The sequence below is a fragment of the Acipenser ruthenus genome, unplaced genomic scaffold (genome assembly GCF_902713425.1).
Source record: "Acipenser ruthenus unplaced genomic scaffold, fAciRut3.2 maternal haplotype, whole genome shotgun sequence".
Lineage (NCBI taxonomy): Eukaryota > Metazoa > Chordata > Actinopteri > Acipenseriformes > Acipenseridae > Acipenser > Acipenser ruthenus.
The window spans coordinates 466,772-481,771 of NW_026708728.1; the positions used below are offsets into that span (position 1 = coordinate 466,772).

At 49.8% G+C, this 15,000-nt stretch overlaps 1 long non-coding RNA gene and 1 pseudogene across 1 annotated transcript; one reads left to right on the forward strand and one right to left on the reverse strand.

Moving 5' to 3' along the window:
- LOC131735554 (coatomer subunit alpha-like) overlaps positions 1-11,008 on the forward strand; it is a 19,840-nt pseudogene extending 8,832 nt beyond the window's left edge.
- Positions 11,009-12,267: 1,259 nt separating this feature from the next.
- LOC131735563 (uncharacterized) lies at positions 12,268-13,017 on the reverse strand. Its single transcript, XR_009327563.1, has 3 exons — positions 12,978-13,017; positions 12,474-12,518; positions 12,268-12,360 (listed from the first exon to the last, which is right to left on the reverse strand). It is a non-coding gene; the product is annotated as an uncharacterized LOC131735563 (long non-coding RNA).
- Positions 13,018-15,000: the final 1,983 nt, after the last annotated feature.

The following is a 15,000-nucleotide window of genomic DNA, read 5'->3' on the forward strand; positions in this document are numbered from 1 at the left end:
TCTTCGAGGGAGCCGTCGCCAGCAAGGGTACGGAGACAATCCGATCCGAATGTGCTTTTACACACAGAACCCCAGAGCGCTTTATTATTATTATTATTATTATTATTATTATTATTATTATTTATTTCTTAGCAGACGCCCTTATCCAGGGCGACTTACAATCGTAAGCAAATACATTTCAAGTGTTACAATACAAGTAATACAGTAAGAGCAAGAACTACAATAACTTTTGTTCAAGTAAAGTACAAGTTTGACAAACCACAATTCAATAATACAGCAGATAATAGTGATAGTGACATCAGGATATGATTAAATAGTGATAGTTACATCAGGATGTGATTAAATACAAAGTACTACAGGTTAAAAACTTGTGACAGATTACAGTATTCTGAAGTACAGGATTAAATGCAGTAAAATAGGGGGCAGATAAGAGCAAAATAAAGCACATTTACATGAAGGGTGATAGTGTCCCAGGATACAAACAGAGGAGGTGAGTCTTAAGGAGGCGCCGGAATGTGGTCAGGGACTGGCAGTCCTGACATCTGTAGGAAGGTCATTCCACCACTGCGGAGCAAGGGTGGAGAAGGAGCGGGCTCTGGAGGCAGGGGAGCGTAGCGGAGGTAGAGCCAGTCTTCTAGTGCAGGAGGAGCGGAGAGGTCGAGTGGGGGTGTAGGGAGAGATGAGGGTCTGGAGGTAGCTGGGTGCAGTCTGGTCAAGGCATCTGTAGGCTAGTACAAGAGTCTTGAACTGGATGCGAGCGGTGATCGGGAGCCAGTGGAGCGAGCGGAGTAGTGGAGTAGCGTGGGCGAAGCGAGGCAGAGAGAACACCAGGCGAGCAGCAGAGTTCTGGATGAGTGAAACTGTACACAGAGAACAAACCAAACCGAGCGAGAGGGGGAGAGAGAGAGAGCGAGAGGGGGGGAGAGAGAGCGAGAAGGGGGAGAGAGACAGCAAGCGAGATAGAGACAGACAGAGAGAGAGGGGGAGAGAGAGAGAGAGCGAGAGGGGGGAGAGAGAGAGCGAGGGGGGGAGAGACAGCAAGCGAGATAGAGACAGACAGAGAGATATTCATCTGTTATTATATTGATGTGTTCTCGCTGGGGTAGCTGTCGGGTATGGATTGCTGGGTATTGATCTGTTATTATATTGATGTGCTCTTGCTGGGGTAGCTGTCGGGTATGGATTGCTGGGTATTGATCTGTTATTATATTGATGTGTTCTTGCTGGGGTAGCTGTCGGGTATGGATTGCTGGGTATTGATCTGTTATTATATTGATGTGTTCTTGCTGGGGTAGCTGTCGGGTATGGATTGCTGGGTATTGATCTGTTATTATATTGATGTGCTCTTGCTGGGGTAGCTGTCGGGTATGGATTGCTGGGTATTGATCTCTTATTATATTGATGTGTTCTTGCTGGGGTAGCTGTCGGGTATGGATTGCTGGGTATTGATCTGTTATTATATTGATGTGCTCTTGCTGGGGTAGCTGTCGGGTATGGATTGCTGGGTATTGATCTGTTATTATATTGATGTGTTCTTGCTGGGGTAGCTGTCGGGTATGGATTGCTGGGTATTGATCTGTTATTATATTGATGTGCTCTTGCTGGGGTAGCTGTCCGGTATGGATTGCTGGGTATTGATCTCTTATTATATTGATGTGCTCTTGCTGGGGTAGCTGTCGGGTATGGATTGCTGGGTATTGATCTCTTATTATATTGATGTGTTCTTGCTGGGGTAGCTGTCGGGTATGGATTGCTGGGTATTGATCTCTTATTATATTGATGTGTTCTTGCTGGGGTAGCTGTCGGGTATGGATTGCTGGGTATTGATCTCTTATTATATTGATGTGTTCTTGCTGGGGTAGCTGTCGGGTATGGATTGCTGGGTATTGATCTCTTATTATATTGATGTGTTCTTGCTGGGGTAGCTGTCGGGTATGGATTGCTGGGTATTGATCTGTTATTATATTGATGTGTTCTCGCTGGGGTAGCTGTCGGGTATGGATTGCTGGGTATTGATCTCTTATTATATTGATGTGTTCTCAGGGAAAGCTGGTCAGATGGCTGCTGATATCGATATGGAAGTCGCCGGAGGGGAAGGCTGGGGAGAGGATGCTGAACTGCAGCTTGATGAAGGTGAGTCTGTCTGTCTGTGTGTGCCTGTCTGTCTGTCTGTCTGTGTGTGTGTGTGTGTGTTTGTCTGTGTGTGTGTGTGTGTTTGTCTGTGTGTCTGTGTGTGTGTGTCTGTGTTTGTCTGTGTGTCTGTCTGTCTGTGTGTGTGTGTGTCTCTGTTTCTGTGTCTGTCTCTGTCTGTCTGTCTGTCTGTCTCAGTCTGTGTTTGTCCAACCTCACATCTGGGTAATCAACGAACCCAGGGCTGGGAATCAGACTCCCGCTGCACAGCAGTGTGATCCAGTCCTGGTTTCACTAGGAGTTTAATAAGACACACCTGAGCTTGTTACCTAGACACACTGGGGCTAATCAAACTATTTTGTGTCTCTCTCTCCCCTCTCTCTCCCTCTCTCCCCTCTCTGTCCCCTCTCTGTCTCTCTCTCTCTCTCCCCTCTCCCTCTCTCTCTCCCTCTCCCTCCCCCTCCCCCCTCTCTCTCTCGCTCTCCTCTCTCTCTCAGATGGTTTCCTGGATGCTCAGGATGGATTTGGTGAAGAGGGAGCTGCTGGGAAGGAGGAGGGAGGGGGCTGGGAGGTGGAGGAAGACCTGGACCTGCCTCCTGAACTCGTACGCTTTCATTTAGAATTTATTTATTTTTTAAACTGTGTCTTGAAGTGCTGATCCGATTCTTGCTCAACTTGGAGCGGACCATCCGCGAGGCTCTGTGAATGATTCCTGAACTTCTGATTGGTTACTGCAAGGCTCTATCTTTTTTTTTGTCCAATAGGAACTGGCCGGTGGCTCAGGGGGCGGAGTTGAGGACGGCTTCTTTGTCCCGCCCACCAAAGGCGTGAGCCCCAATCAGGTGTGGTGCAACAACTCCCAGCTTCCTGTGGATCACATCCTGGCTGGATCCTTTGAAACCGCCATGAGGGTGAGTCTGTGTGTCTGTCTGTCTGTCTGTGTGTCTGTCTGTCTGTGTGTCTGTCTGTCTTGTCTCTGTCTGTCTGTGTGTGTGTCTGTCTGTCTTGTCTCTCTGTCTGTCTGTGTGTCTGTCTGTCTGTGTGTGTGTGTGTCTGTCTGTCTGTCCTGTCTCTCTGTGTGTCTGTCTGTCTGCGTCACTGTGAAATATATTATCCATGTGTTTCTGGAGAGCCCTCTAATATTAAAACGAGTTGTGTAACTTCTGAAGAATGTCCTAACCAAGTTACTGATCTGAACATATGAGAAAGTAGACCCTTACTCAATATATACAGTGATGCCTCCATTCTGTGTCAAACTAGCCTCTCTCTCTCCTCTATAGAGACAGACCGAGGCACAGAACAAATCTTATCAACGTTACAAACTAAAACGCACCCCAAAAATGACACTCCCCAAATCCAAAACAATTCCGTTCAGAGCCGAGCTAAACCTAAATACATTTCAAAAGGCAGTAGAATTCATTCATATTAATTTATAGGTAGATAAATATGTGTGTGTTAAAAAAAAAATAAAAATGGTAGTGAAGCTGGTAAAGTCCAGTTTGCTGATTTCTCCCCCTTGTTTTAACGTCGTGTTTTCATCTCGTGTTCGTTCTCTGGATCCCAGCTCCTTCACGACCAGGTCGGTGTTGTGAATTTCAGACCCTACAAGCATCTGTTCCTGCAGACCTTCACGCGTGGACATCCGTGCTACCTGGGGCTGCCCAGCCTGCCCTCGCTGCGAGGGAACCCCCAACGCAACTGGTGAGCCCCTCTCGCTGTCTCCACACACACACAGCTACCCCCTCTCGCTGTCTCGCTGTCTCCACACACACAGCTACCCCCTCTCGCTGTCTCACTGTCTCCACACACACAGCTCCCCCCTCTCGCTGTCTCCACACACACAGCTACCCCCTCTCGCTGTCTCCACACACACAGCTACCCCCTCTCGCTGTCTCCACACACACAGCTCCCCCCTCTCGCTGCCTCCACACACACAGCTCCCCCCTCTCGCTGTCTCCACACACACAGCTCCCCCCTCTCGCTGTCTCCACACACACAGCTCCCCCCTCTCGCTGTCTCCACACACACAGCTCCCCCCTCTCGCTGTCTCCACACACACAGCTCCCCCCTCTCCCTGTCTCCACACACAGCTACCCCCTCTCCCTGTCTCCACACACACAGCTACCCCCTCTCGCTGTCTCCACACACACAGCTCCCCCCTCTCGCTGTCTTCACGCACACAGCTACCCCCTCTCGCTGTCTCCACACACACAGCTCCCCCCTCTCGCTGTCTCCACACACACAGCTACCCCCTGTCGCTGTCTCCACGCACACAGCTACCCCCCTCTCGCTGTCTCCACGCACACAGCTACCCCCTCTCGCTGTCTCCACGCACACAGCTACCCCCTCTCGCTGTCTCGCTGTCTCCACACACACAGCTACCCCCTCTCGGTGTCTCACTGTCTCCACACACAGCTACCCCCTCTCGCTGTCTCACTGTCTCCACACACACAGCTACCCCCTCTCGCTGTCTCACTGTCTCCACACACACAGCTACCCCCTCTCGCTGTCTCACTGTCTCCACACACACAGCTACCCCCTCTCGCTGTCTCACTGTCTCCACACACACAGCTACCCCCTCTCGCTGTCTCGCTGTCTCCACACACACAGCTACCCCCTCTCGCTGTCTCCACACACACAGCTCCCCCTCTCGCTGTCTCCACACATACAGCTACCCCCTCTCGCTGTCTCCACACACAGCTACCCCCTCTCGCTGTCTCCACGCACACAGCTACCCCCTCTCGCTGTCTCCACGCACACAGCTACCCCCTCTCGCTGTCTCCACGCACACAGCTACCCCCTCTCGCTGTCTCCACGCACACAGCTACCCCCTCTCGCTGTCTCGCTGTCTCCACACACACAGCTACCCCCTCTCGGTGTCTCACTGTCTCCACACACAGCTACCCCCTCTCGCTGTCTCGCTGTCTCCACACACACAGCTACCCCCTCTCGCTGTCTCCACACACACAGCTCCCCCCTCTCGCTGTCTCCACACACACAGCTACCCCCTCTCGCTGTCTCCACACACACAGCTCCCCCCTCTCGCTGTCTCCACACACACAGCTACCCCCTCTCGCTGTCTCCACACACACAGCTACCCCCTCTCGCTGCCTCCACACACACAGCTACCCCCTCTCGCTGTCTCCACACACACAGCTCCCCCCTCTCGCTGTCTCCACGCACACAGCTCCCCCCTCTCGCTGTCTCCACGCACACAGCTCCCCCCTCTCGCTGTCTCCACACACACAGCTCCCCCCTCTCGCTGTCTCCACGCACACAGCTCCCCCCTCTCGCTGTCTCCACACACACAGCTCCCCCTCTCGCTGTCTCCACACACACAGCTCCCCCCTCTCGCTGCCTCCACACACACAGCTCCCCCCTCTCGCTGTCTCCACACACACAGCTCCCCCCTCTCGCTGTCTCCACACACACAGCTCCCCCCTCTCGCTGTCTCCACACACACAGCTCCCCCCTCTCGCTGTCTCCACACACACAGCTACCCCCTCTCGCTGTCTCCACACACACAGCTCCCCCCTCTCGCTGTCTCCACACACACAGCTACCCCCTCTCGCTGTCTCCACACACACAGCTACCCCCTCTCACTGTCTCGCTGTCTCCACACACACAGCTACCCCCTCTCGCTGCCTCCACACACACAGCTACCCCCTCTCGCTGTCTCCACACACACAGCTCCCCCCTCTCGCTGTCTCCACACACACAGCTACCCCCTCTCGCTGTCTCCACACACACAGCTACCCCCTCTCGCTGTCTCACTGTTTATATATGCAGCTATGGGCAAAAGTTTTGCATGAACTAATTTTGCTTCATAGAGTCCAATGAAAGCTGCTGAATAATGTTCCCTTGTTAACATATTGAATTCCACACCCTCTATATAGAATGAACTCCCTCAGCTTCATAGAGTCCAATGAAAGCTGCTGAATAATGTTCCCTTGTTAACATATTGAATTCCACCCCCTCTATATAGAATGAACTCCCTCAGCTTCATAGAGTCCAATGAAAGCTGCTGAATAATGTTCCCTTGTTAACATATTGAATTCCACCCCCTCTATATAGAATGAACTCCCTCAGCTTCATAGAGTCCAATGAAAGCTGCTGAATAATGTTCCCTTGTTAACATGGGATTTAAGAATTGAGGAATTGATTTTTTTTTAAAAAGTAATTGAGGATTTGAAACACAAGCATTGCCCCCCAAACCCTGGCACACTCTCTCTCTTGGGATGGTACGTACCCCAGGTCCGATGGAGGTGTTGATGAACCCCCTGTGCCTCTGCTCTCCCCCCCCGTTTCAGGAAGGAGGCGTCTCCCAAGTCCTCTCTGCCGGCTGTGGGGCTGAAGCTCTCCGATCTGATTGGCCGGCTACAGCAGTGCTACCAGCTCACCACGGGGGGCAAGTTTGAGGAGGCAGTGGAGAAGTTCCGAGCTATCCTGCTGAGCGTGCCTCTCCTGGTGGTGGAGAACAAGCAGGAGATCGCTGAGGTGAGAGGGGGTGGGGGTGTGTGTGTGTGAGAGAGAGCAAACAGGAGATCGCTGAGGTGAGAGGGAGGGTGTGTGTGTGTGTGAGAGAGCAAACAGGAGATCACTGAGGTGAGAGGGAGGGGGTGTGTGTGTGTGAGAGAGCAAACAGGAGATCGCTGAGGTGAGAGGGAGGGTGTGTGTGTGTGTGAGAGAGCAAACAGGAGATCACTGAGGTGAGAGGGAGGGGGTGTGTGTGTGTGTGTGTGTGAGAGAGAGTAAACAGGAGATCGCTGAGGTGAGAGGGAGGGTGTGTGTGTGTGTGTGTGTGTGTGTGTGAGAGAGAGCAAACAGGAGATCACTGAGGTGAGAGGGAGGGGGTGTGTGTGTGAGAGAGAGCAAACAGGAGATCACTGAGGTGAGAGGGGGGGTGTGTGTGTGTGTGAGAGAGAGTAAACAGGAGATCGCTGAGGTGAGAGGGAGGGTGTGTGTGTGAGAGAGAGTAAACAGGAGATCACTGAGGTGAGAGGGAGGGGGTGTGTGTGTGAGAGAGAGCAAACAGGAGATCACTGAGGTGAGAGGGAGGGTGTGTGTGTGTGTGTGTGTGTGAGAGAGAGTAAACAGGAGATCGCTGAGGTGAGAGGGAGGGTGTGTGTGTGTGTGAGAGAGAGTAAACAGGAGATCGCTGAGGTGAGAGGGAGGGTGTGTGTGTGAGAGAGAGTAAACAGGAGATCACTGAGGTGAGAGGGAGGGTGTGTGTGTGTGTGTGTGTGTGAGAGAGAGTAAACAGGAGATCGCTGAGGTGAGAGGGAGGGTGTGTGTGTGTGTGTGTGTGTGTGTGTGAGAGAGAGTAAACAGGAGATCACTGAGGTGAGAGGGGCAGCGATTCACTTCTGCTGTCTCGCTCTCTCCCTCCCTCCCTCCCTCCCCTCCCCTCCCCTCCCCTCCCTCCCTCCCCTCCCCTCCCCTCCTCCCTCCCTCCCCTCCCTCCCTTCCCCTCCCTCCCTCCCCCCCCCCTCCCTCTCCCCCCCCCTCCCTCTCTCAGGCTCAGCAGTTGATAACGATCTGTCGCGAGTACATCGTGGGCTTGACGATGGAGGTCGAGAGAAAGAAGCTCCCGAAAGAAACGCTGGAGCAGCAGAAACGTCTGTGTGAGGTAACTAATTACTTCCCTCTGAGTTTAACTCCGTGTCTCTCTCTCTCTCTGAGTTTAACACCTTTCTGAGTTTGTAACGCCTTCTCTCTCTGAGTTTCACGATACTACGTGTCTAACTCCTCTCTCTAACTCTTCCTCCTGTCTCTAACTCCTCCTTCTCTCTCTAACTCCTCCTTCTCTGTCTCTAACTCCTCCTCTCTGAGTTTTCTAACTCCTCCTTCTCTCTCTAACTCCTCCTTCTCTGTCTCTAACTCCTCCTCTCTGAGTTTTCTAACTCCTCCTTCTCTCTCTAACTCCTCTCTGTAACTCCTCCTTCCCTCTAACTCCTCTCTCTAACACCTCCTCTCTGTCTCTAACTCCTCCTCTCTGTGTTTTCTAACTCCTCCTCCACGCAGATGGCCGCGTACTTCACCCATTGTAACCTGCAGCCCGTCCACATGATCCTGGTCCTGAGAACAGCCCTGAACCTCTTCTTCAAACTCAAGAACTTCAAGACCGCTGCCGTATTCGCCAGGAGGCTCCTGGAGTTGGGCGCCAAACCCGAAGTCGCGCAGCAGGTAGAGAAACGGAGAATCACCTGGGATAAAGACGTCTGACAAATACATAAATATTTATTATTATTATTATTATTATTATTTATTTGGCAGACTCCTTCATCCCAGGCGACTCACACAGGAGTCACAGGGTTACAATGCAAGATTCATATTTAAACACAGTGCGGTTTACAGACAGTGCTGATAATAATAACACTGCTAGAATACAATATGAACCAGGAGGCAGCGAGTTAGGATCACAGCGAGTTAGATCTACAGTGACGCACACGCACACGCGTGTCAGAGACGCGGTGTTGCCACAGCTCTGTTGACCGCCTCTCCTCTTTCGTTGCAGACCCGTAAGATCCTGGCCGCTTGTGAGAAGTCTCAGCTGGACGCTCACCAGCTCAACTACAACGGTCACAACCCCTTTGATATCTGCGCCGCCTCGTACACCCCGCTGTACCGGGGCAAGGCTGTGGAGAGGTGCCCCCTGTCTGGAGCCTGCTACTCTCCGGAGTTCAAGGGACAGGTGTGCAGAGTCACCCAGGTGAGAACCAACCCCCTGCCCCGCTCGACCCGTGCCCCAGGCTTCGGGGCATCCAGGGCAGGGTGTCGTGTAGTTTTTATTACAAATTAATGAAAAATAAAAAATAGATTATGATTTTGAATTGGAAAAAAAAGTACATGATGATAAATAAAAAATTAAGTTTTGTATTTGATTTTTAAGACTAAGGTTAAGGTTTTTTTTTGTAAAAACAGAATATTTATTATTATTATTATTATTATTATTATTATTATTTATTTCTTAGTAGACACCCTTATCCAGGGCAACTTACAATTGTTACAAGATATCACATTATTTTTACATACAATTACCCATTTATACAGTTGGGTTTTTACTGGAGCAATCTAGGTAAAGTACCTTGCTCAAGGGTACAGCAGCAGTGTCCCCCCACCTGGGATTGAACCCACGACCCTCCGGTCAAGAGTCCAGAGCCCTAACCACTACTCCACACTGCTGCCCAGAATAAAATGTATTGCATTGTTTTTATGATAATATATATATATTTTTTTCCCCTGGTTTTCAGGCCACAGAGATTGGGAAGGATGCACTCGGCTTGCGCATCAGTCCTCTCCAGTTCCGTTAAGCCTGCACCGCACGGAGCCCTCTGATTGGTCGATTATACAAACCTTTGTGATCTGTACCAAGAATAGCGGTCATGTGACCTTTACCTGCTTCAGCTATTGGCTTCTATGTTAACCAATCCTAATGTGTGCTTTGTCACTGAAATATCCAACATATATTAAAAAACGTGTTACTAATAAAAATATTTAGAATCTGATAGCTTGGGTCCTTTTTTAAAATTCAGTCTTTGTGTTCACAGCTGAATGAAATCTCTTCTGTGTCCAAATGTAGGTTTTTTGCGTTAACTCTATGGGGGGAAAACTACAAAGCGCTGGGTGTGGAATTCAATATGTTAACAAGGGAACATTATTCAGCAGCTTTCATTGGACTCTATGAAGCTGAGGGAGTTCATTCTATACAGAGGGGGTGGAATTCAATATGTTAACAAGGGAACATTATTCAGCAGCTTTCATTGGACTCTATGAAGCTGAGGGAGTTCATTCTATATAGAGGGGGTGGAATTCAATATGTTAACAAGGGAACATTATTCAGCAGCTTTCATTGGACTCTGTGAAGCTGAGTGAGTTCATTCTATATAGAGGGGGTGGAATTCAATATGTTAACAAGGGAACATTATTCAGCAGCTTTCATTGGACTCTATGAAGCTGAGGGAGTTCATTCTATATAGAGGGGGTGGAATTCAATATGTTAACAAGGGAACATTATTCAGCAGCTTTCATTGGACTCTGTGAAGCTGAGGGAGTTCATTCTATATAGAGGGGGTGGAATTCAATATGTTAACAAGGGAACATTATTCAGCAGCTTTCATTGGACTCTATGAAGCTGAGGGAGTTCATTCTATATAGAGGGGGTGGAATTCAATATGTTAACAAGGGAACATTATTCAGCAGCTTTCATTGGACTCTATGAAGCTGAGGGAGTTCATTCTATATAGAGGGGGTGGAATTCAATATGTTAACAAGGGAACATTACTCAGCAGCGTTTATTATTTAGTTTATTCTATGTAGAGGGTGATGATGCTAAACATTTGTCGCTGTCTGGTAGGAATTATATTCACAAAAGGAAGCAGAAACGTCTCTGTTTTTAGAAGACAAATGCACAGAGAATTCTACCTCCTAGTTCGCTTTCCTGAAAGGCTTTCGAAGATAGAGTTCCACGTTTTGACAAGACCGTCGGACTGACTCCAGGCAGCAATGTCTTGGGAGCCAAACCCTTTTGCCTTTTCCAAACAGTGTTTTTGTGCTACAGATTGAAATGAAAATGTCTTTGCGTCGTGCGACTTTTCGCCTCTACCGTTGGGGTGTTTGGGTTGTGAACCTCCAGACAACAGGATTGAAAAACTAACAGTAAAAAAAAAACTTGAAAGGACACTTTTAAAACTCTCTCTGTTGTTTTTAATATTTTTTAAAAGGTACAATCACACATACAGTATGCGATTAGACGAAGTAGTGCTTTAGAACCGTGTTCTTAATAAAAAATAAAACGATTCAGAAATAAAACATTTCTTAAATGTCGATTTTTTTTACGATGCAGTAGCCATCCAGCTGGAGAGGAAAGAATAAAATAGTTCCTAAACCATCGCGCAGCGAGAAACCAATCAACAGGCAGGGCTGAACCCGTGAACCGCTAACAAAATTAACCCATGCACTACCAAATTCGCTTCTTTGAAAAACAACAAAATTCTGAACACTAGCTCCATTTATTTATTGATGTCGTTTGATCTGCAGGAACACGCGTCTCTGTGTGTGTGTGTGTGAGAGTGAGTGTGGGTTTATAATCCCAGCTGAGGTCTGCGTTCACCGATCTCTAAATAACACACAGACGCAGGTACCGATAAGTTCATATGCTTGCTGTAGTGAGTGGTTATGGAGGGCTCGCTGGTCCAGCGGATTAGAGAAAAGGGGTCTGGATACGAGGAGGTTCAAATCACCCGGCTCAGCCACTGACTCTGTGTGTGTGTGTGACCCTGAGCAAGTCACTGAACCTCCTTGTGCTCCGTCCTTCAGGATGAGACGTCAAACAAACGAGCTCCTATTGGAAGTGACTCTGCAGCAGCCACTGACTCCCTGTGTGTGTGTGACCCTGAGCAAGTCACTGAACCTCCTTGTGCTCCGTCCTTCAGGATGAGACGTCAAACAAACAAGCTCCTATTGGAAGTGACTCTGCAGCAGCAGCAGCAGCAGTTGTTGATGATGCAGAGTTCACCCCCCTAATCTCTGTAAATGGCTTTAGATAAAAGCGTCTGCTAAATAACTCTTTAACAATCAAAATGGGAAACGTCTTTCAGGAATTAAAATAAAAACTAGGGCCTCTCCGATCACCCTGTGTCAATTCACCGTCTCCCAGCAGCCTCTGGGACACTTTCCAACCGCTGTGTCTCCTCTGCCGAGACACAGGAGTCTCCGAACCACCAGAGGCAAGGCAAAGCATGGGACGAGCTAAAAACAGTTCCTCACAAGGAAACGGTAGATTTTCTTCTGCTAAAAAAAAAAAATTCCGCTGATCCCTTCAAGTATTAATTATTATTTTTTATATACACACACACAGAAGAGTTTAAGACAGGCTTAGTGAAAACCTCTGCATTCAACATTAAGATTTACTCATTTTAATGTGTTATCTTTTTAGTCCTTTCTTTATTCATCGAAACGTCTCTTTGCAGAACGTCACGCTTCTACGTGAGTTGGGGGGGAAGGGGTTAGGGTCGGGGGCAGCGGGTGCGAGTCTCTGTCCAGTTGCTATTTTTCCAAGGTCGTTCGGAACCGTTGGTCTGGTGGAAGGTTTTTTGTTGAAATGTCGGACGACGCATTTGCTTTCCTCCAATCAGCCGGCGGTTGAGGCGGTCACATGACTGCGCACTGCTCCCCGCCTCCCGCCCCTGGGAGATTAAGGCCATCCAGGTCAAAGTTCAAGCCTGGGGGCTGTCAGGAGAGAGAGAGAGAGAGAGATGGAGTAAGTACTTAAGACACAAACAGACGATGAGAATCAGACTGATAGACACCAACTATCAAGACAGACAGACAGACAGACTCACCGTCTCTCCTGCCAGTTCTTTGGGGGGGTGCCCGAGGTCCTGAAGCTGAAACAGATGAAAGGCATAGTTGGAGGGGGTGGGGACAAACAACCAAGGGCTCGCGATTCTTTTCAAATCAACACTGTGGAATTCAAATGCTACGGTTAAACACAATGTCATTCTCAGAAAAGGACGGGAAATTAATTAATAAACCACTAAGTCATATTTTTTTTTATTTATTTTGGGCCTGGGTTTAATATCCCTGAAATAAATCAATCTGCTTTTTGACCCAACAGACAGACACACCTCCTGCATGAGCTCCAGGATACACACACACACACACACACACACACACCTCCTGCATGAGCTCCAGGATACACACACACACACACACACACCTCCTGCATGAGCTCCAGGATACACACACCTCCTGCACGAGCTCCAGGATACACACACACACACACACACACACACCTCTTGCATGAGCTCCAGGATTCACGCACACACACACACACACACACACACCTTCTGCATGAGCTCCAGGATACACACACACACACACACCTTCTGCATGAGCTCCAGGATACACTCACCTTCTGCATGAGCTCCAGGATACACGCACACACACACACACACCTTCTGCATGAGCTCCAGGATACACGCACACACACACACACACACACACCTTCTGCATGAGCTCCAGGATACACGCACACACACACACACACACCTTCTGCATGAGCTCCAGGATTCACGCAGACACACACACACACACACACCTTCTGCATGAGCTCCAGGATTCACGCAGACACACACACCTTCTGCATGAGCTCCAGGATTCACGCACACACACACACACCTTCTGCATGAGCTCCAGGATACACGCAGACACACACACACACACACACACACACCTTCTGCATGAGTTCCAGGATACACACACACCTCCTGCATGAGCTCCAGGATTCACACACACACACACACACACACACACACACACACACACACACCTTCTGCATGAGTTCCAGGATACACACACACCTCCTGCATGAGCTCCAGTATTCACGCACACACACACACACACACCTTCTGCATGAGTTCCAGGATACACGCACACACACACACACACACACACACACACCTTCTGCATGAGTTCCAGGATACACACACACCTCCTGCATGAGCTCCAGGATTCACGCACACACACACACACACACACACACCTTCTGCATGAGCTCCAGGATACACACACACACACCTTCTGCATGAGCTCCAGGATACACACACACACACCTTCTGCATGAGCTCCAGGATACACACACACACACACCTTCTGCATGAGCTCCAGGATACACGCACACACACACACACACCTTCTGCATGAGCTCCAGGATACACGCAGACACACACACACACACCTTCTGCATGAGCTCCAGGATTCACGCAGACACACACACACACACACACACCTTCTGCGTGAGCTCCAGGATTCACGCACACACACACACACACCTTCTGCATGAGCTCCAGGATACACGCAGACACACACACACACACACACACCTTCTGCATGAGTTCCAGGATACACACACACCTCCTGCATGAGCTCCAGGATTCACGCACACACACACACACACACACACCTTCTGCATGAGTTCCAGGATACACACACACCTCTTGCATGAGCTCCAGGATTCACGCACACACACACCTCCTGCATGAGCTCCAGGATTCACGCACACACACACACACACACACACACACACACACACCTTCTGCATGAGCTCCAGGATACACGCAGACACACACACACCTTCTGCATGAGCTCCAGGATACACGCAGACACACACACACACACACACCTTCTGCATGAGCTCCAGGATACACGCAGACACACACACACCTTCTGCATGAGCTCCAGGATACACACACACACACCTTCTGCATGAGCTCCAGGATACACACACACACACACACACACACACACACCTTCTGCATGAGCTCCAGGACGCTCTCGAATTGAGACTGCTCCCCCCCCGCACTCTCAAACTGCCGGCAGATTTCTCCCATGAGTCTGTGCTGCTCCTCGAAACGCTTGAACTCGCCCGGGGGGAGGGACTCCCGGTGACAGCTCAGCCAATCAGGGTACTGCAACGACACAACAGGGAGGAGGGGTCTAGTGAAGTCACTGGGAGTGTAAGCCGGCAGAGACAGGGGGGGTCCCCCACGCAGGGGCGGGGCTGGGGGAGCGCCTGGTTACCTTCTCTGTGATCTCTTTCAGAGACGGGTACAGCACCTCTTTGGAAAGCAGGTTCTGCATGATGGAGTGCATGATGGGTAGAATGTTGGCGTCTTCCCCGCCCCCTTCCCCTGCTCCAATCCCTTCGTCCAATCCCAAGCCTTGCAGCGTGTGGGCCAGGTCCTCGCCGGCCAATCCGGAGCTCTGGTGGGCGGAGCAAAGACAAGCCATTAAAAAAAAAGGGTCTAAATATTTTTGAACTGAATCCAATGCAAGCTATTTTCTTCTTCTGTTAAAAAAAAGTGTGCC